The sequence below is a fragment of the Lissotriton vulgaris genome, chromosome 7, assembly GCF_964263255.1.
Source record: "Lissotriton vulgaris chromosome 7, aLisVul1.2, whole genome shotgun sequence".
Taxonomy (NCBI): domain Eukaryota; kingdom Metazoa; phylum Chordata; class Amphibia; order Caudata; family Salamandridae; genus Lissotriton; species Lissotriton vulgaris.
The window spans coordinates 92548506-92569171 of record NC_141695.1 but is presented as its reverse complement, the minus strand read 5'-3'; positions in this window follow the sequence as shown (position 1 = coordinate 92569171).

Below are 20666 nucleotides of genomic sequence, written 5' to 3'. Positions count from 1 at the left end.
CTTTTTTCATTCATATACAGTTTCCTCTTCTTGGAAGAGGCAGGCTTTCTGCATATTCGATTCAAGCTTAATTAGGGATTTCCTCCCTGTATCTTGCATTTGGTTTACCAGTGTTTCATGTTTTAAAGGCCTTATCCAGGCACACTCTGGAATCAATCAACACCAAAAGCACGTTAATTTTATAGCAAGTAAGGTTTCACTACTAAATGAAACCTACTCTCATGCCATGAGAGGAAGGTGTCTTGAGTATGTAAGAGATATTCAGGACTTGCTGCAATTTAAGTCGGTAGCACCAGTGGCGTAACAAAACTTGAGGGGCCCCCCCTGCAAACTACATGGAGGGGGGCTCCCCCATTTTTCGTGCCAGTCTAGAGCTCTCAGGCCAGCGACCCGCCATACTGCAGGAGATGCGGGTCGATCGTTACGCCACTGTCACCAATCTAGCCGTTATAAGTAACACTGAATGGTGGAGGTAAAGGTTGGGCTTAGTCTGCCCGCAGGCTATCAAAGATGGTGGCCCATTCATTACAGGGTCCCTGCCATCAGTAGACCGGGGAAGTTTGCCCAATTTTAGGTGGGTTTCCTGATGCAGACTCCTGTCTTGATATACAATATCGGGCCCACTCATCATTCAGTTTTGACAAAAGTGCATCCACTGCTCCTTCTCATTTCCGTTTTAAAACATTAGACAAAGCGACAATGCAGTATTTCAAAAGCAGATGTAACTACAAAGAGCACATTTTGATAATGCATTTTAATTAGTAGACAATAGCAATCTTAAGAGGCTTTGCATAGCTTCATACACACTTTGACCCCAATTCCATCACTGTCTCTCTCTCTCTAAGTGAGTCAGTCTCTCTCTCTCAGTCAGTCTCTCTCTCTCTGTCATTCAGTCTCTCTGTCAGTCTGTCAGTTTGTCAGTCAGTCAGTCTGTCAGTCAGTCAGTCTCTCGCTCTTTGTCAGTCTCTCTATCTCTCTTTCTGTCAGTCTGTCAGTCAGTCAGTCTCTCTCAGTCAGTCAGTCTCTCTCAGTCAGTCAGTTTCTCAGCCAGTCAGTCTCTCCGTCAGTCAGTATTCAGTCTCTGAGTCAGTCAGTCTCTACTCTCTACCCACTCTATCTCTCTCTCTCCATTCTCTCTCTCAACTCTGTCTACTCTATCTCCACTGTCTCTCTCTCCACTCTCTCTCCACTGTCTCTCCATCCACTGTCTCTCCCTCCACTGTTTCTCCCTCCACTGTCTCTCTCCGCTGTCTCTCTCTCCACTGTCTCTCTCTCCACTGTCTCTCCACTCTCTCACTTTTTCTGCTCTCTCTCCACTCTCTCTCTCTCTTTCTCTCTCTCCCCACCGTCTCTCATTCTCTCTACTCTCTCTCCACTCTCTCCACTGTCTCTCTCCACTCTCTCTCCCTTCTCTCTCTCTACTCTCCCTTCTTATCTCTACACTCTCTCTGCTCTCTCTCCACTCTCTCTACTCTCCCTCTCTCCACTCTCTCTCTCATCTCTCTCTCCAGTGTCTCTCTCTCCTCTCTCTCTCTCTCAACTCTCTCTCTCTCTCTCTCTCTCCCTCCACTCTCTCTCTCGCCTCTCCCTCCACTCTCTCCACTCTCTCCACTCTCTCTCTCTCCACTCTCTCTCTCTCCACTCTCTCTCCACTCTTTCTCCCCTCTCTCTCTCCACTCTCTCTCTCCACTCTCTACTCTCTCTCTCTCCACTCTCTCTCCCTCTCCACTCTCTCTCTCCACTCTCCCTCCCTCTCCACTCTCTCTCTCTCCACTCTCTCTCTCCACTCTCTCCACTCTCTCACCACTCTCTCCACTCTCTCTCCCTCTCCACTCTCTCTCCACTCTCACTCTCTCTCCCTCGCCACTCTCTCTCCACTCTCTCTCCACTCTCTCTCTCCACTCACTCTCTCCACTCTCTCTCTCCACTCTCTCTCTCCACTCTCTCTCTCCACTCTCTCTCCCTCTCCACTCTCTCTCCCTCTCCACTCTCTACCTCCCTCTCCACTTTCTCCACTCTCTCTCCACTCTCTCCACTCTCTCTCTCCACTCTCTCTCTCTACTGCCTCTCTCCACTGTCTCTCCCTCTACTGTCTCTCTCTCTACTGTCTCTCTCTCTACTGTCTCTCTCTCCACTCTCTCTCCACTGTCTCCCTCCACTCTCTCTCCACTCTCTCCCCACTCTCTCTCTCTCTCCCTTCTCTGTCTCTACTCTCCCATCTCTCTTTCTACTCTCTCTCTCTCCACTCTATCTCTCCACTCTCTCTCTTTCCACTCTATCTCTCCACTCTCTATCTCCACTCTCTCTCTCTCCACTCTCTCTCTCTCTCTCCACTCTCTCTCTCTCTCTCTCTCTCTCTCTCTCTCCACTCTCTCTCCCCACTTTCTCTCTCTCAACTCTCTCTCTCTCTCTCCTCTCTCTCTCTCTCTCTCTCTCTCACACTCCACTCTCTCTCACTCCACTCTCTCTCCCCTCTCTCTCACAAAGTAGTGTGTGCTGCCATGGGCGTCCTAAGAAATGTTTCGGGGGGGCACATTTTTAACTTCATCACCATCCCCCTTGCACTCTTCTCACCCTCCCCCTTGTAGCCTTCTCACCCTCCCCCTTGCACCCTTCTCCCACTCCTCTTTGCACTCTTCTCACCCTCCCTCTTGCACCCTTCTCCCCCTCCCCTTGCACCCTTTACTACTTTGCACCCATCTCCCCTCCACCTTGCACCCTTCTGCTCTCCGCCTTGCACCCTTCTCCCCTCCCCCTTGCACTCTTCTCCCCTCTGCCTTGCACCCTTCTCCACTCCGCCTTGCACCCTTCTCCACTCCGCCTTGCACCCTTCTCCCCTCTACCTTGCACCCTACTCCTCTCTACCTTGCACACTTCTCCCCTCTGCCTTGAACACTTCTCCCCTTTGCCTTGCACCCTTCTCCTTTCTGCCTCGTACCCTTCTCCCCTCTGCCTTGCACCTTTCTCCCCTATGCCTTGCTCCTTTCTCCCCTCTGCCTTGCGCCCTTCTCCCTTCTGCCTTGCACCCTTCTCCCCTTCACCTTGTACCCTTCTCCCCTCCACCTTGCACCCTTCTCCCCTCTACCTTGCACCCTTCTCCCCTCCTCCTTGCACGCTTCTCCCCTCCGCCTTGCACCATTCTCTCCTCTGCCTTGCACCCTTCTCCCCTCTGCCTTGCGCCCTTCTCTCCTCTACCTTGCGCCCTTCTCCCATCCGCCTTGCACCCTTCTCCTATCAGCCTTGCACCCTTCTCCTCTCTGCCTTGCAGCCTTCTCCTCTCTGCCTTGCACCCTTCTCCCCTCTGCCTTGCACCATTCTCTCCTCTGCCTTGCACCCTTCTCCCCTCCCCATTGCACCCTTCTCCCCTCTGCCTTGAACCCTTCTCCTCTCTACCTTGCACCCATCTCCTCTCCGCCTTGCACCCTTCTCCCTTCCTCCTTGCACCCTTCTCTACCTTGCACCCATCTCCTCTCTGCCTTGCACCCTTCTCCTCTCTACCTTGCACCCTTCTCCCTTCTGCCTTGCACCCTTACCCCCTCTGCCTTGCACCCTTCTCCCCTCTGCCTTGAACCCTTCTCCTCTCTGCCTTGCACCCTTCTCCCTTCCGGCTTACACCCTACTTTACCTTGCACCCATCTCCTCTCTGCCTTGCACTCTTCTCCTCTCTACCTTGCACCCTTCTCCCCTCTGCCTTTCACCCTTCTCGCCACCCCTTGCCCCCCCCCGCGGACGCCCACATCGTGCCTTCTAACAAGAGTGCTTACCTGAGGGCACCATTTTGCTGCCTCATCCCTTCTCATATGAGCTTTGCCCTGGAGAATGCGCTCTCTGGGGGCCCCCACTCCCACCCTTGTCAGGGTCCTGAGCAGTGCTCTTTGCTGCTTCCTGCTCTCTGGAACCCCCACCCCACCCCAGGGTCCCAGCAGTGCTCTGTGCTGCCTCCTGCTCTCTAGGGCCCCCACCCCACCCTTGTCAGGGTCCTGAGCAGTGCTCTGTGCTGCCTCCTGCTCTCTCGGTCCCCACTCCACACTTGTCAGGGTCCCAGCAGTGCTCTGTGCTACCTCCTGCTGTCTCTGGGCCCCCACCCCCACCCTTGTCATCGTCCCAGCAGTGCTCTGTGTTGCCTCCTGCTCTATGGGGCCCCCACTCCACCCTTGTCAGGGGCCCAGCAGTGCTCTGTGCTGCCTCCTGCTCTATGGGGCCCCCACCCCACCCTTGTCAGGGTCCCAGCAGTGCTCTGTGCTGCCTCCTGCTCTATGGGGCCCCCACCCCATCCTTGTCAGGGTCCCAGCAGTGCTCTGTGCTGCCTCCTGCTCTCTGGGGCCCCCACCCTTGTCAGGGTCCCAGCAGTGCTCTGTGCTGCCTCCTGCTCTCAGGGGCCCCCACCCTTGTCAGGGTCTCAGCAGTGCTCTGTGCTGCCTCCTGCTCTTTGGGGCCCCCAACCCACCCTTGTCAGGGTCCCAGCAGTGCTCTATGCGGCCTCCTGCTCTCTGGGGCCCCACCTGCAACCTCTTTGGGCCTGGCACCTCTGACTGAAGAGAAATAAAGTATGTTGTTACTTTGTTTCTCTTCAGTTAGAGGGAGGGGGTGAGGGGGTCGGAGCAGGCTGCAGACAGCCTGCACCTGCTTCAGAGGGAGAGAGGCCAGGGCCCCCTTCATTTACTGAAGGGAGGGGGCCACCCCGCACCGCTGGGCCTGCGGGGGCGTTTCTTACGCCCCTGGGTAGCACCTATCACTATGGGATGTCTTTTCCCATGTTTCAGGGCCCTCAAATGCTGGTTCAAGATAAGTTTTCTGCAGGCCCACGCTTGGGGATCTTTGGGCACAGGACTTGGGTGTAACACATGTAGTCCTTTGTTACCAGACCAGCTCACACTGGATTTAATAAAGAAGGTACTGGTGCTTAGCAACCTCAACATTTGATTAATGCGTTCTTTAGTAGACTTCTACGGCAAAATCGTCAAAGGTGGTAAAATCGGCCTTTGACAAAATCCTTGAAGCCTAATGTGGAGTCAGTTTACCGCCAGTTTCTTAATTCAGATTGGGTTAGCCCGCGCTCTCCTTCCCTTATATCATTAACAAACAAACTCAGCCTTAGTGTGCGTGCAGACTTATGAAATATTTTTAATATGAGTGCTATATAAAAGGAATTGATTGAATGATTCATCTATTGAAGATGTAGATGTTGACACAACTTCTGTACAAACTGGTTCTTTGAAGCTTGCAATATAATATGTTCTCTTCGACTTACAGCAGAAGTATAATTCAATTCTTAATCAGTAGGGAAGGAGGGTGAGCAGAATGACTGAAGAATAAAAAATAAAAATCACCTTGGTTATGTTTCTAGTACTGTAAGCTGGAAGAGGTCATAAAGGTCAGAAGAGCGCCAGCACTTAAATTTGTGTAGGAACCAGATTCAGACTTTGCTGTATGATGAGTGGGGGGGAATCGATTGCTGTGCCAGGCATCCACATGTCACCTTCTACACCTTCAATTCTCCAGAGAATGTATTATTTTACTAAGCTTAGCTGCTTCTATTTTTGGGTAAAGGCCATTAGCTGCCTATTTGTACATTTGCAATTTTTCATTCTGTTTGTATCTCTTCCTTGTGTAACTTTACATCTTGTACATTTGCAATTTTTTCTGTTTGTATCTTTTATGTAACGCATGTAATCCTAAATCCTTATGTTTTACAACTGGTTCTTATGTAAAGCGCTCTGACACCTTCGGGTAAAGTTTGCGCTATATAAAATCGCATTAAATAAATAAAATTTGTCCCGGAACGGCGACTCTATTTCTCTGGCCCCAGGTTAATATCCTGCTGGCAGCCCACTAAGTGTTGAACAGTTTTATAGATGGAGCAAATTCGACCAGAAGGTTTTGTTGAGGCGCTATCACAGTAGGGAACACTTCTCATGGTTCAATTTTAGCCATAACGCTTGAAAAGCTGCATTATCTTTGCAGCACAGCATATCGGCACCTCAGCTTGTGTTCCTTTCTGTTTTCGGAAGACTCGGGCATATAGAAAATAAAAGCGTTACAGCGTGCCACTTAAAACACGGTTTGACAAATGAAAGCATTTTTTTGCCAGAACTGCTTTATCACTCAGAGTGTCTTTCGCCAACATAACAGACACGCACTGCAGTCTGCCGCAGCCCTCGTGGTTTTCTTGAAGTGATGTTGTTACCTCTACATTTGCACATATTTTAAAACTACAACCAAGACCAGATCTAAGTTGATCAGTGGGGTAAGGAACACCCCCATCAAGTGAGAAAAATGCCAATTGACTCCTGTGATTGGTAACTTTTTGTTGGCTAGTACTCTTATCGACTGAATGCTATTCGCTTTTACAAGAAATAAATTTTACAAAGTCTGTTTTTCCCATGTTAATTCCCTCCACCCATATTTCGGTCTTGGTAGTAAATTATTCTTTTATGTCAAAGGGGATTTGATAAGACAGCAGGGGGCAGATTTACTATTTCTGGCGCATCTCTGCTAATCAGCAGAGATGCGCCAGAAGAGTTGCGATGTATCTGCCCACCCGTGCGCCACCACTGATTCGCCGGATTTACAATGCAGCGCACCGTGGCGCACGGATGGGCAGATGCGTTTCGCATCCCCCGTCGGAAAGGCGGCGCATTGCTGTAGTTGCGTCGCAAGCGCGACGCAGCTCCAGCAAGGCTTGGGGGTGCCCTATCCCTAACATGCTGCGTCAATCATTACGCCTGCTTCAACCAAGCGCAGGGTTTTGACGCAGCATGGCCTTAAAAGTGACTGAGTGAAATCTTTTAGATTTCACTCAGCCATTTTTTGGAGGTGTTCCTGTGCCGGAACGCCCACATGTGGCTGAACGCCCATATGTGGCGCAGGGCTTTACAACGTGACACATCTCCCAGATGCGTCACGTTGTAAGTACCCCACAGCATGGCGCTGGCTTTGCGCCACCGCTGCGACACAAAAGTTACGCAACGGCAGCATAAAAGAGGCACAAGGGGCTTGTAAATCTGCCCTTAGGTTTTCCAGCTGGTGGAATCTGTACGTGTCCCAACTGAGCTAAATGGCAAATAGGAGTGTCTTCAAAGTCCCGTGATTTTGACATGTTCATTAATTCTCTCATTTTATAGGAAGAGTTTCAGGCCATAGTAGTTAAGAGGGAATCATTTTACCACAGGAACAAGACGGGGCATTCTGTTGTGACTGCACCATGCAAATTTCTGCCCCAGGTGTGGAGTGTGAATAAGCTAGAAATAAAATTGTTTTAGAAGTAATCCTTCCAGCAAAGTGCTGCCAGTGGAGAAATATAGTTTGTGTTTAAGCCATACGCCTAATTACATAGGCCTTGCATGCCCTTTCGAGAGACCCCCACTTTTTTCTTCCCACTTAAAACCCTGATGTCAAGCTCTACCATGTCTGGTGTTTTGCTGCAGTTTTAAGATGATCTTAAACTTTTTCGTTGCTCAAATGGGTTTTATTTCTGATATTTATATGTTTTCCCTCATCTTTATCGCTTGATATTGCACACGAGAAAATGTCACTCATAGTTGTTGGAATATCACCAATAATGAGACAGAAATTCTGGAAAAGTCACACATAGCAATCTGAAGCCTTGGTCGCTATGCGTACTTCTGCAGTAGAAGATAAGCAAAACTGACGTATGCAACAGGGAATAGGCAAGTTAGAAAATGCAAAATGACCAAATGTAAATTCTTCTCAATACAACACTCTGGTTTGCTTTTAAAGTGTATTGGCTGATGTCATTGGGCGTTATGAGGCCTGAATTCAGAAAGTGCAGTATTTGAATGTTGAGACGGTCAGCTGTTTTATTCTACGTCAGAGATTGGGAGCTTAACAACCTCTGCGTTGTTGTATTTAGTGCGCTTCCAAACTATGGCCTCCTTATTAGTATTCTTCTAACGTACTGGTGATTGTTTGTACTTTTTGACAATTCTCCCCTTAGCCTGCGTCTGACCCACTCTCGGCCGTGCTGCCGCCATTCTGCGAGTTTGGGGACCCAAACCGTTCTAGAGTTGTGATCCTGTGACCGTGCTTTCATTTCCAGTGGCAGGTGGCGGCTCCATCCTCGCACCCTGGTGCAGCAAAGCCTTATGTGCCATGCTTCATTGACAGCACTTTCATTGTGACTGCAGGCTTTACAGTAAGCTATTATTATCAGTTCGTGAAATGGGCTGGTACTCACAGATACTGAGTACCGGCACTTCTTATTTTTTCCTATTAGGGGCATATTATCAAGAAACAGCATTAAAATTATCGCTGCTTTAGCGGCAGGAAACTGACGCTAAAGCGGCGATCATGGGCTTGATAATATGCCCTTGTGAATTTCTATTGAAGCCCATGTTCTGGTGTGAACCTGGGCTTCTATTGGAATTCTCAAGGGCATATTATCAAGCCCATTATCACCGCTTTAGCAGCAGTTTACTGCCGCTAAAGCTGCGATAATTTTAACGCTGTTTCTTGATAATATGCCCCCAGATTAGCGGCACTTCTCCACTGCAAAAGAGAGTACCGTTTACTCGTTGAAGGTAAGCTCATTGGTGCTATTGCAGCTGAGCTTGAGGCAGTCAGAGTGGGGTAGATCTGCAGGGCTCTCTGACAGCCAAGCGCCTCTCTGTTCTTAGCTGAGTCACTGCTTACCCATTCAGCAGCGGCTCATTCCTGTTATGCAAGAGATACCCGTGTGTTGGAAATTTCAGGTCCTGCTCTGTTTGATAGAGTAGGGTCCATTCAGGCCCTGCTCTTTCAATCCCATTCACACTGTCGCTTGCTGTGCAGTAACACAGGAATAATACAAATGAACCTTTTGTGGGTGTATCTGTCTGATTGTGTGTGTGTGTGTGTGTGTTTGCCTACTCTGTGTATGTTTGAGTGTGAGAGAGAAAGCGAGCTCAGTGAGGAAGACATTCGGGACACTCTCAGGAGGTAGCTTTAAAGAAATGCGTGGAATGCTTTTGTGTGTGCATGTTTGCCTTTTTCTGTGTATATGTTAGTATTGTGCCAAAAGTAACCAAGTCGGAACAGTATAACATTAAGAAGCTGAACATATTACCAAACAAGGAAACCTTAGCATATCGTGTTAGACCTTTATTTTGTGTATTGAGTTAACACGTTTTGTTTATATTGATACTTTTCTCACTTTTTGATATGTCCTGCAGCTGGCGTAGTACTCATTATTAATGCAGCTTTTCCAAAGTCTCTTTTGTTCTGAGCCACACAGATTATTAGCCTGAATATGGCTGTGGATGGCGTGACTGTATTCATTTAAAAGCTGTTAATCTGCATATATGGGAAGTACTAGCAAGGGAAATGCAAGGGCAAAATGAATACTCCATAGAAATGTCTTTGCATCATCATGTCTTGCCCCTGCCTCTAACCCCGCCCACTAGCTACGCCCCAGCTCAATTTAATGAGAACCTACACTTATTTTTTTTCCATTTAAAGGACGTATTATTATTGCTGTTCTCCAACTCGGATGACAGCAGTTGTGTTGGGGAATACATTTCTTTGCCCCTGGTGTACTTTTTTGGGTATAACCAAAAAATGTTAGAGATATTAAAATGGCTGACCCATTTAAAATGTGTTTGCTGCTCTAAAGCAGTGTCTTAATCACACATGGTGCTGTAGCCTGACTTGAGCCAGAAGAGACATCATGTTTTTAATTTTACACTCTAAAGCTTTTTAAAGACCTGACAACGGCCTCTGCAGCTGGCCTGTATTTTTTAAAATATATCAAGCTTTTGTAGGCAAGGCCTTTTCTATGCAATCATTTTACATACAGCCCAGTCTAGCCTGCATGTAGTTCTGCAAGGGCATTGGATTGATTGATGATTTTTTAATGGAGGGTCCAGTGACTCCGGTTGCTGCAAAGGAGGGAGGGGGTGGGTGGCGTACCTATGGGGGTTATGATGGCATTGCTGCTTTTTTGGGGGTTGCTTACTTCTACTAGGGACATCTGAGTGGGCTCCCGACTCAGTATGTCTAGGCGGCCTCTTGCTAGGGCATCCTTTGTTTTCCCCAGGTCACGATTGCTACCTTTTATTAAGTTGGCATTACTGGATGGGAGATTGTTACAACCAATTAAGTGCCGCTGCCAGAGACGTTTTAAGGCATGGGTAAAGTGGGCTCTAACCCAAGGCCCCAGCATTTCAGGGGGCGCCCTGATAGAATCAGCTCTGTTCTTTAGAGGCTTGCTTGCTTGATGGCTTTGAATGATTCTTAAACAGATTGTTTTAAATACCATTTCCAAATGCTTTATTTTCACTGTGGGAGATATGTGTCTATTACATTTTGCAGAGAACTGTTGTGTTTATGTGTCATGCAACATCCATAAAATAGTTTCTTTTGGATCAAATAATGACCTCACATATGGGAAATGGGAGTGTGTCACAGAGATTTTTTGCAATAATATTAGCAAGCAGCTGCTGTGTTACAATATTGAAAACGCACATCACTGTCCCTGAAAATTACATGTAAACACATTTAGAATTTGCACAAGTAGGTCTGGGCTCTGTCAATGACTTGGCCAAAGAGGGCATGAAAGAGCTGAAATAGAATTATAAATTCAAAACACGTGCCCCAAAATATGCTTGGCCCAAGGCCCCGAAAATCCTTAGAATGTCCCTGGTGCCGCCATTTGCGAATATGATGGCCCCAATTACCACGTGTGCTGGCATGTCTAGGCCCATGGGAAAGACATTTTGTTTGCAAAGTTCAGCAAAAAAGCTAATTATAGCAAAGCTACATAATATTTAAATTTTGCATAAGTGTTTCTGAGGTTTTATGAAATGCTACAGCCACTGTACATCAGTTCTCTTTGTAATACAGGTGTGCTCACATCACATTCCCTCAACGTGAATTATTACCTTAGGGAAAGAGCATAATGATGCAGAAATGAACCCGACATCTACAGATGTACGTCATCCACACATCTCTAAGTAAATAAAGGTTGATGAATTCTGAATTGCCCAAAATTCACAGAAATCAGAGTTGGTTGAACCCACAAAGCCTTTTTCAAATGCGAGCTGGAGGTTTGTGGGTGTGTGACATGGGGAGTGGGCAGTCTGGCATTTATTTTAATATGTACTACACTACTCTAACATGTAAGAGAAATTGGTAGTATTCAGAAGTATCACGCAAAATTGATTGCAATAACTTCTTCTTTCGTAGACTGCCTAATGTAAAAATAGCAAATATTCTCACCTCATCAAGAATGGTACAACCAGATGAGCAGCGTGACAAGGCCTGAATTATAATCAAATGCATGTTTAAAAAAAAAAGTATTTATCATTCACATGGGAGGTAATCATTTCCATCTCCTATGTTATTTACCAGAAAACTCATGAGAAATCATTTTAATGAACTTGGGCATTACTGCAGGGAGTAACAGAATGTAAATAATGTTAGCCCAGCATAGTGTCTTAGAAACCAGAGGTCACGTGGGTGGTAATGATGGAACACAACACGGTCTGGCTTTCTTAAATTTGAAATACACTCTAGGTATTTTTCTCAACAGTTGGCATTAATGATGACCTTTGTTTCCGTTGAGCTGCTGTCAAGTTATTGTCCATTAATATAAACTATAATTCAGACCCTAGAGAGTTGTTCTTTGTTGTTCAGCGATAGGCAGTTCCTGAGACAACAGGACCGCTCCTTGTCATTGTTCTGATTACTCTCTCAGTTAAATAATCTGCTCTTGACAATGTTACAAATGGCGTACTTTTATATGTTAAGAGTGTTTCCCACTTTCTCATTAGAACTTTGAGGAAGACAATATAGAGGTATTTCATTAAATGTTAGCCGTTTCAAATCTAAATATACCAGATTTCTGGGCAGTGGGGCAAAGTGGTAGGTGGGGGGCGGGGCGGCAAGTGGGCCCCCTCCATGTACTTCGCAGGGGGGCCCCCTCAAGTTTCGTTACGCCACTGGCTTGTGGTGTAACTCAGGCGTTGGGAAACTGCACAGCGGGTTGAGGAGGGAGCAGAGCACGCTCTATGCACACAGAACGGGAGAACCAGAAATAGCAGCGCGCAGAGCCGGACAGATTGGGCCCGTCATACTCTCGAGCTGAGGCTGCAGAGGGGAGTGCAAGCGCAGTTGCAGATGGAGCTATGGCTCTTTGCCTCATGAGGGTGGGGCAGGGAGAGCACAACTGGAGGCCCTGTTAGCAAGCAAAGAGCTGCGACTGAAATGTATTGGCCAAAGAGTTGTGGCTGTGCAGAGACTGAAGTAGTGAAGCCTGGCCAGTTGATCCGTAGGGCGCCATTAATGATTATAGAGAAGCCTCGAAGAGCAGGCTGACAGGCTGACAGAGGAGGTACGCTCTGGGTACTGTAGAAGGAGCAAAAGCGGGATCAGTAGCAGTCAAAACCCAGCGAAAATAAGCAATTAGAGCTTGCCGTAAAACAACACAACACATGAGCTCCTGTTTCCTGCTTTTTGTTGCCACCGCCGAAGTCAATTGCGGAGTCTTCCTGGTCTAGGGGGAGAGGCCATTAGAGGACCACAGGCCACAGCGGCGCACATGCCACCAATGCATTGAGGAAACGCCAGGAGGCGCTTGAAAGGTTAAGAGGGCTCCAGCGCACGCTGGACTGGAAACAAGCTTCCTAGACCGGTTTCTGGCATTCCAGCTGTCTTCAGCCAGGTTTGCTTGAATCCAGTGACAAAGTGAGCAAGGGACTCACGTCTGAGCATAACCTGCCAACTTATGGCAAACAAAGCGGTACAAAAGGGGGTGTTGATGGACGGAGCATCTGAACCAATCAAACACTCACACCCAGTCAACAGATCTGGGTTTAATCCACCGTAATGCCAGAAACTGGTCCTAGGAAGCTTGTTTCCAGTCCAGGGAAGGCATGGCTAGGCAGTTCGGGCTGGACTGTTCCCATGAGACACAGGGTCAGACTGATTTGCATATGGCCATGTCTGAACTGGGGTGGCAGAGTGGGCTAAAGAATGGTGATGGATTAAACACAGATCTGTTTACTGGGTGTGAGTGTTTGATTGGTTCAGATGCTCCGTCCATCACCACCATCACCACCCCCTTTTGTACTGCTTTGTTCACCATAAGTTGGCAGGGTATGCTCAGACGTGAGTCCCTTGCTCACTTTGCCACTGGATTCAAGCAAGCCTGGCTGAAGACAGCTGTAATGCCAGAAACCTTGTTTCCGGTCCAGGGAAGGCATGGCTTGGCAGTTCGGGCTGGACTGTTCCCATGAGGCACAGGATCAGACTAATTTGCATATGGCCATGTCTGAACTGGGGTGGCAGAGTGGGCTAAAGAACGGTGATGGATTAAACCCAGATCTGCTGACTGGGTGTGAGTGTTTGATTGGTTCAGATTCTCCGTCCATCACCACCCCCTTTTGTACTGCTTGCACGTAACAGCACTAGAGGGCAATGGTGATGAATGCCAACTAAAATATAACCTCAACCAGGGGGTGAGATTAAAATGGAGCAAAATAAATGCCTTACAATTTGAGGAGGATATTGTGAAATTAACCTCATAGCTGCTATTACACATTCCTCCCCAGTGCTGCGCTGTCCATTAGAACTGGTGCTGAATGGACGTTCAATGGTCGTGCGCAGCACTGGGGAGGTAGCGCTGCTGACGACCATTGGCCGTCAGCAGCACTTAAGGGGTTAATCTTAGTCAAGTTATTACATGTTTATCCGATGATACGACCCCGGATGTGGTCATACAGTGCTTTGAAGGAATCTTTAAAGATGTGGCCAATAATTTGACAAGATCAGGGAGAAGAAAGGAACCACAGGAAATGAGATGGTTTAAATCTGAGTGCTCCGGAGCACAAAAAGATCTTATGAAAGCCTTGCACATAGTCCCCCGTGATAAGGAATTCATTAAGATTGTGAGACAAACGTATAAACGTGTAATTGGGCTTAGGAAGGATGAATTGAGGAGACTAGCCTGGGAAGATCGTGAAAGCGCTAGCACTATCAAGGATTCTAAGGGCATTTGGGAAGTTATAAATCGTCCCCTTTTGTTAAATGATGCAAGGAACATCAAATCGACAATAACAGGGGAAACTTGGGAATCTCATTTCTCTAACGTATTCAACCTCAATGGTGTTTTACCCCAAGATCAAAGAAATAAAATAGTAATTAATTCACAAACTGCGATCCAACTTAGCTGATCCATCTCTCTTGGTGAGGTTGAAGATGCATTGGCAAAGGGTATTCCCTCAAAAGCCCCAGGCCCAAATGGGGTGCCCTTGGATCTGTTTAAAGGCAATCTCCAATTATGGACCCTGTTGATGGTAAATGTTTTTAAAGCAGTAATAGTGGGCCACATCTCTTGTTCATGGAAAGAGGCAGTGGTGGTACTGATATATAAAAAAGGCAACAGGAATGATCCTGTATGTTACAGGCCTATTTTTCTAATTGATGCTACATGCAAAGGCCTGGGGAAGGTCATTCTTGCTCGCCTGGAATCGTGGGCCAATGCTTCTGGTCTTATATCCCACACACAATACGTCTTCAGGAGGGGAATGGGAGCAAACGAACAATGTCTTAATCGGTCTCTAATCATGGGTAAGTACATGAAGGCCAAGGGGGGATCAATCCACCTGGCTTTCATGGACTACTCCAGTGCTTTCGATACAGTTAGCAGGGGGAAGATGTGGACACTTATGGAAAAAATGGGCCTTGAGGAAGCCCTTATTACCCTGTTGCGCAGGTTGCATGCGTCCAACACTGTCTCTATTTGTTACGGCCCCGGACGGAGAGTAGACCAGGCCTATTGCCTCTACAGAGGGCGTTCAACAGGGCTGTATTTTGGGCCCTTTTTATTTCTTTTATAAACAAATGGGGTGGAGGAATTTTTATTAGAGCAGCAGTTGGATTTCCCTAGTATAGAAGGTAAATCAGTCCCCTTAGTGTCATATGCTGATGATATGTTTTGATGGCTCGAACGGCCAATAGCCTTCAAAAAGCATTGATATCTTTTACTGATTTTATGACGGCACTGGACATAAAAGGAAATATTAGTAAATCCTTTATCATGGTATGTGGCCCTAAACAGACTAAAACGAGAACATTTGTGGTAAAGGAAAAGATCATTGACAAGGTACCCAATTTTACATATCTGGGGAATGTTTTTAACAACAAATTGAATTGGGATCATCTGATCGTAGCCAGGGTTCAACACACCAGTAAAGTCATAGAGGGACTGTTCCGCTTTCTGTGCAAGCTGGGACATAAGCTGGTGGCACAAATGTTAACTTTATATAAATCAAAATGTCTGTCAGTAGCAACCTACGGGGCAGGAGTATGGGGTCAACAAAAAAGAAGCCAAATACAAATCTTAGAAAATAAATTTTTTAAAAGATTGTTGATGATTCCCATTAGATCTCCCAGAAAATGTTGCCACTCAGAAGTGGGGCTGGTCTATGTTAAAGATAAAGTAAATTTCACCCCACTGATCCTATGGGGGAAAGTGTGAACCTCCGATGAGCTATTATTCCCTAGAGCGATTATTAGAGATTGCATGAATCTGTAAAAGGCTCTGGCTATTCCTTGGCTTTGCTATGTCAAAGATACTTTTAATAAGATTGGTTTGGGACACTACTATGATATTCCTGATGGGATACAATCTAATATGAAATCGATAATAAAAAATGCATTTTACAATGAATTAAGAACATCCAACCAGGATGATGACATATTAACGTCTGGGTCGTTATGCCATCAGCAATTACACTTGTCTTTTACTATTCATACGGAATCACGTTTCCTTATGACGAGGCTTCGTCTTTGAACATTGCACTTTATTGTAGCTTTTCCTAAACAGACAACTTGGTGTGAGAGGCTGACTCCCTGTCCTTGTAATAATTTAGCCCAACCAAGCACAATGCACGTTATGCTGTTTTGCACACTTTATAAAGATACAAGGGCACGTTTTATTAAGCCTCTTTTGAAGGAAATTCGCCCTTGCTCTTATCAAGAAGGTTTTAATTATTCACGATCCTTGTCTACTGCTGCTAATTGCAGTGCTGTGATTAACTTCATTAGAATTGCTTTATCAATTAGGAAACTGTATGGATTGTGATAGGGAAATTAGATCTCAAGTGATTTTAGGGCTTTATATATGTTACATAAACCTGTGATAGACTGAGAAGATGTTGTATTACAATCTGTGCCGGGGGATCAAGAACACTGAAGGCGGAAATGTTCATTTAATGTAAGAACATTGTATTTGAACATTTTAAACTGTGAATCAATATATGTATATTTTGTTTTAACTACTTTATGTATGTATGGTATACTGTTATGATGCACATGAATCGAATAAAGTTATTCGAACTTGAACTTGACTTTTTTGGGGGGGCGCTGGACTTTGGAATAATATAAATTACAATTCCAACCCCAGTCTATGCAACAGTAGGGAAGGTGTTGGACTGAAAAAATCTAACAGCAGTCGAACAAATCTTCCGCTACAGCAAGTCGTAGTAACAACTTGCATGGTAAAGTAATGCCTGGTAACGTAGCAGTCGAGGTTGTGACTTTTATTGTAGAGGCTGATCATTGTTCTGACTGCAAGATAAAGGCTGTTTTTGGTTTAATTAGTTTGGACAGAATCCCTTTCTGAAGACAACGTTCTTTGCTGTCGGCGTTGGGTGGGGTTCTCCTAAGTAAGAGAAAATTAATGGGTTTTTATTTCCTGTTCTTCCTTTTAGTCATAATTCCAACTACTATATTTTCTTTCTTCTTACATGTAATCTCGCTTTCGCTCTTCTTTTCTGGCAAAAGGTTTGAAGTTAGGCACCATCTTTGTGGCGGTGTTTACATTTGTAACTAAAAATAAAACAAATCCCAAAAGCCACAAATGAAAACCTTAGAATTCTAGAAACAAGTATTCTAGTTATTAGGCAGTATTGTTTGCCTTTGACTGAAAATGCATAGTGCACCTGGGGGATCCCCACCGATACACCAGTAAATCATAACCATGTGACTACATTGAGTTATCTGTCATGTTTGTATTTCCCTCTCTTAATGACTTTCACACCCCAAGCCTCCTTCTCTATCCAGAACCACCTGACCAGCTTCTAAAACCGGCATCACCTGTGACAGGCATGCCCCTCTGGGAACGTGACAGGAGCTGGTATCATCTCATGTCTGAGGTTGGGCCGGCAGCCGCTGGAGCTGCTCGAATTCTCTTCCCCAGTGTCCTCTCTACTTCCAGTCATGGGTCTCTAATTGCATTTTTCCCCATGTCTCTGGGGAATTTCCTACTTCTGCTGGCTCTTCATCAGCTGCATTCTCCTCTCCTTTGTGTCCTTTTCCACTCATGAACAGCAGAGTACTGGGTCCTCCTCTCTCTCCTTCTTCTCCTTGCCCTCAATTTCCTCCTCGTGTGGATTTCTACAGTATCTTTTCCCTTCTGTTTCTTTCTGCTCTCTTATCCCTTATCTTTTTTGATGCTGTTTCTTGTCATTTACCTAGGTGCTCATGCATAGCAAAGCAGAGTGGTCGGAACAAAACCACCAGGTAAGTTATGAAGTTTTTGACTTCCCTCCTCTCTTAGACTTTTCAATTTGGGAAAAACTGGGGATTATCTTAAAGGGGAATCTGCATTGATTTTTCTTTTGCTTTCCGGTGTCTGAAATCAAAGATATAAAGATTTTTGAGATGAAAACCACCCTAAAACTCTTGGATCATTTGACCTGTGTGCACTTATTCCAAGTAAGAGGTGCATGATCAGAATACATCTCAAAAGTATGTCCTTCGAAATAAGTTACAGCTTCTCTTTGGCCCAGTTTATCGCTAAGCATTCCCTTTCTATGGCGGGATACTTTAGTTCTCTGTGGACTATTTTGTTCCTAATTAAGAGATGGGTGCTTCTTCATTCTAACTACTTAGTTGTGATCGTTCTGCCCTGTGCGAAATAGAGTTGTAAATTAACATGGTTGTGAGCCCTGGTCAAACAGCACCCACAATCACTGTCAGGATGAAGTCACAGCAAGCCCTGGATTAACCTGTGCTCAACCCTCAGGCAACTTGGCACATAGCAGTCAGGCTTAACTCAGAGGCAAAGTGTAAAGTTTTTGCACAACACTTCAAACAGCAACGCAGTGAAAAAGGTCACTAACATATACCAGTTTACAAAAAAAACGGAATATTTTTTAATAAATAAAAAAAGAATCAATAGAACTAGAGATATTACTTTTTAAAGATTTCAGGAAAAACACCATCAAAAAGCACAAAAGTGCCAACTGTTGATATCTGGTGGTGCAGTACTGGGACAAAGTTACAAGATCAAGCTGACTGCAATATGGATGGGGACTGGCTACAGGGACCCAGTTAGGCCAGCTGAACAGAGTACCTTAAATCCTAGTTATAGGAGGGTTGCAATGATCTGCGTGCAAGCGATGCATCAGTTCTGAGATGTAGGGGAGCTGCGGTGTGAGGATCCTGTGTCATCAAGATCAGTCAACAAGGGCTTCTGATGCATAGTCTTGCAACAAGGATGTGCTGCAGTCTGGAAAATGCATACGTTCTAAGGAGCTGGGAGGCTGCGATGCGGAGTTCATCTACGAGGCAGCCATTGATGAGGGATTTGAGGACCTGCACCTAAAATACATTGCCCAGAAGTGGATCTAAAGGGGCTGCAGGTTGTGAAGTGATGCGGGTCCTTGCAACAGGTCTGATCCGTGCAGCAGAGATGAGGGGTTGGATCTGCTCAGGATTGTGCCACGCAGCAGATGAGATGTGTTGGTTCTGCTGAGTCCACAGGGGCTGGAAGAGCATCTTAGGCCCACTTTCAACATTGCAGGACTCACCGATGGCAGAGTCTAGGGGCTGAAGTCATTGTTCGAGCCTTCTGTTATTGAGGCTTAAGTCAGGAGGCCAGCCAACTAGCCCTTGGGGTCACTCTGGGGTCCTAGGTTTATCAGATGCAGGTCTGCTCCTTCACACCCAGGCAAGAGGGTAGCAGACATAACGTCAGCACAGCAGGGCAGCGTCCTTCAGAACTGGAGTGGCAGTCCTTTCAGCACCACAGCAGTCTTCCTTCCTGGCAAACTCCAACAGATACAGGAGGGTACTGAACAATTGATGTCTGAGTTTGAATATTTATACCCAGTTCTTCCATTGAAGTAGGAGCAGCTTCCGGGGGTTCTCCTTTGAAATGTGAAGTTTTCCTGCCTTCCTGGCTCCATACTAACTACAGGGTTAGGCAGCCCTTTGGGTGGAGGCAGGACACAGCTTAATCAAGTGTAAGGCCATATAAGCTTCTCAGTGGACTAATTAATCCACTGTATGGGCCTGTGATTGGCCTCTTGATCATAAATTCAAACCCTGGTGGGTCCACTCAGCATTTCATCCTTCTGAGGTCAATGAAATGAGTAGCAGTGAGTTGGGTAGCCATAAACATCTGTTATTCAGCGGCAAGATACCCTTTGAGGTAAAAATCACCTCACAAATACACGTGTTATGTTGTTAATTAGGTCTTTGTCCAGATCCATCCTGCTAATGATGGCCCATACAGCCATAGTTAAGCTTCCTAGTATGTGTGGCTGTCTAAGTGGAATACACAAAGCCCAACCGTCAACTGCATCCGGTCATGTGTCCCAGAGTCAGGCTACAGGCACCATATTACTATGGCAGGAAAATGGCTATTTTCTAAAAGTGTAATTTTCAAAATTGTAATTAAAAATAAGACTTACCATAAGAGAGGATTTCTCCTTAAAATTCCAAAAACACTAAATATGAATTGGTTACCTGCTTCAATTTGGAAGTTATAGCCTATTAAATGTAATAAGGTTACTGTTATAATTATTATAATTGGTAAATTCCATCTCCCCTCCAATCCTACCCCAGTTGGAATGTACCATGACCTGTGATTGTCAACATTGCACAGCTGACTGGAACCTGTGGTGGTGGAGAGATGAAATAAAGAATCTTTGTGTACCATTCCTGCATCATCTCCTTGTAACAGTTACTCCAATGTTTTTCTCACTACCAGGACATTTAAAATATAAACATATATGTCTTAATTTTTAAATGCACTACACCCTGCCCTCAGTGCTGTCCATGGCCTTTCTAAAAGGAAGGTTTGGGCCTGGAAATTGGTTTATTTTAGCAAGCCGAAATGGCAGTTTAAAATTGATTACACCGCTGCAATGGCAGGCCTGCGACATGCTTAAACGGCTACATAAGTGAGTGGCACATTAAGTGCTGCTGTCCCACTCATAGCATTTATTTTACTGACCCTGAGCACATATAGTACCACTTTACTAAGGGCTTATAGGTTCATTAGAAATGCCATTTGTGGGTAAGCCTGTGTTACAATGTTTTAACGATTGGGCATATGCACCTTAGCACTGGTCAACGGTGGCAAAGACTGCAAAGTCCTAATGCCAGCAAAAAGTAGATCAGCCAAAATGAAGGAGGGAGGCAAAAAGATTGTGGGAAGTCCACCCCAAGGGTGACAGGTCTAATATGACCCTACAGTAACATTTTGAGGCATCTGTTTGAGGAGTGAAGGTAGAGTTAAAGTCTGGTGATTGTAATACCGGTTTAGATATGATTATTGATTGAGTGATATATTTTCTTGGGGTCGACTTTTGTAGCAATTTAGATAATGATCCTGATATCTGTGAGTAGTTAGGAATAAACCATCTATAGCAGCTGAA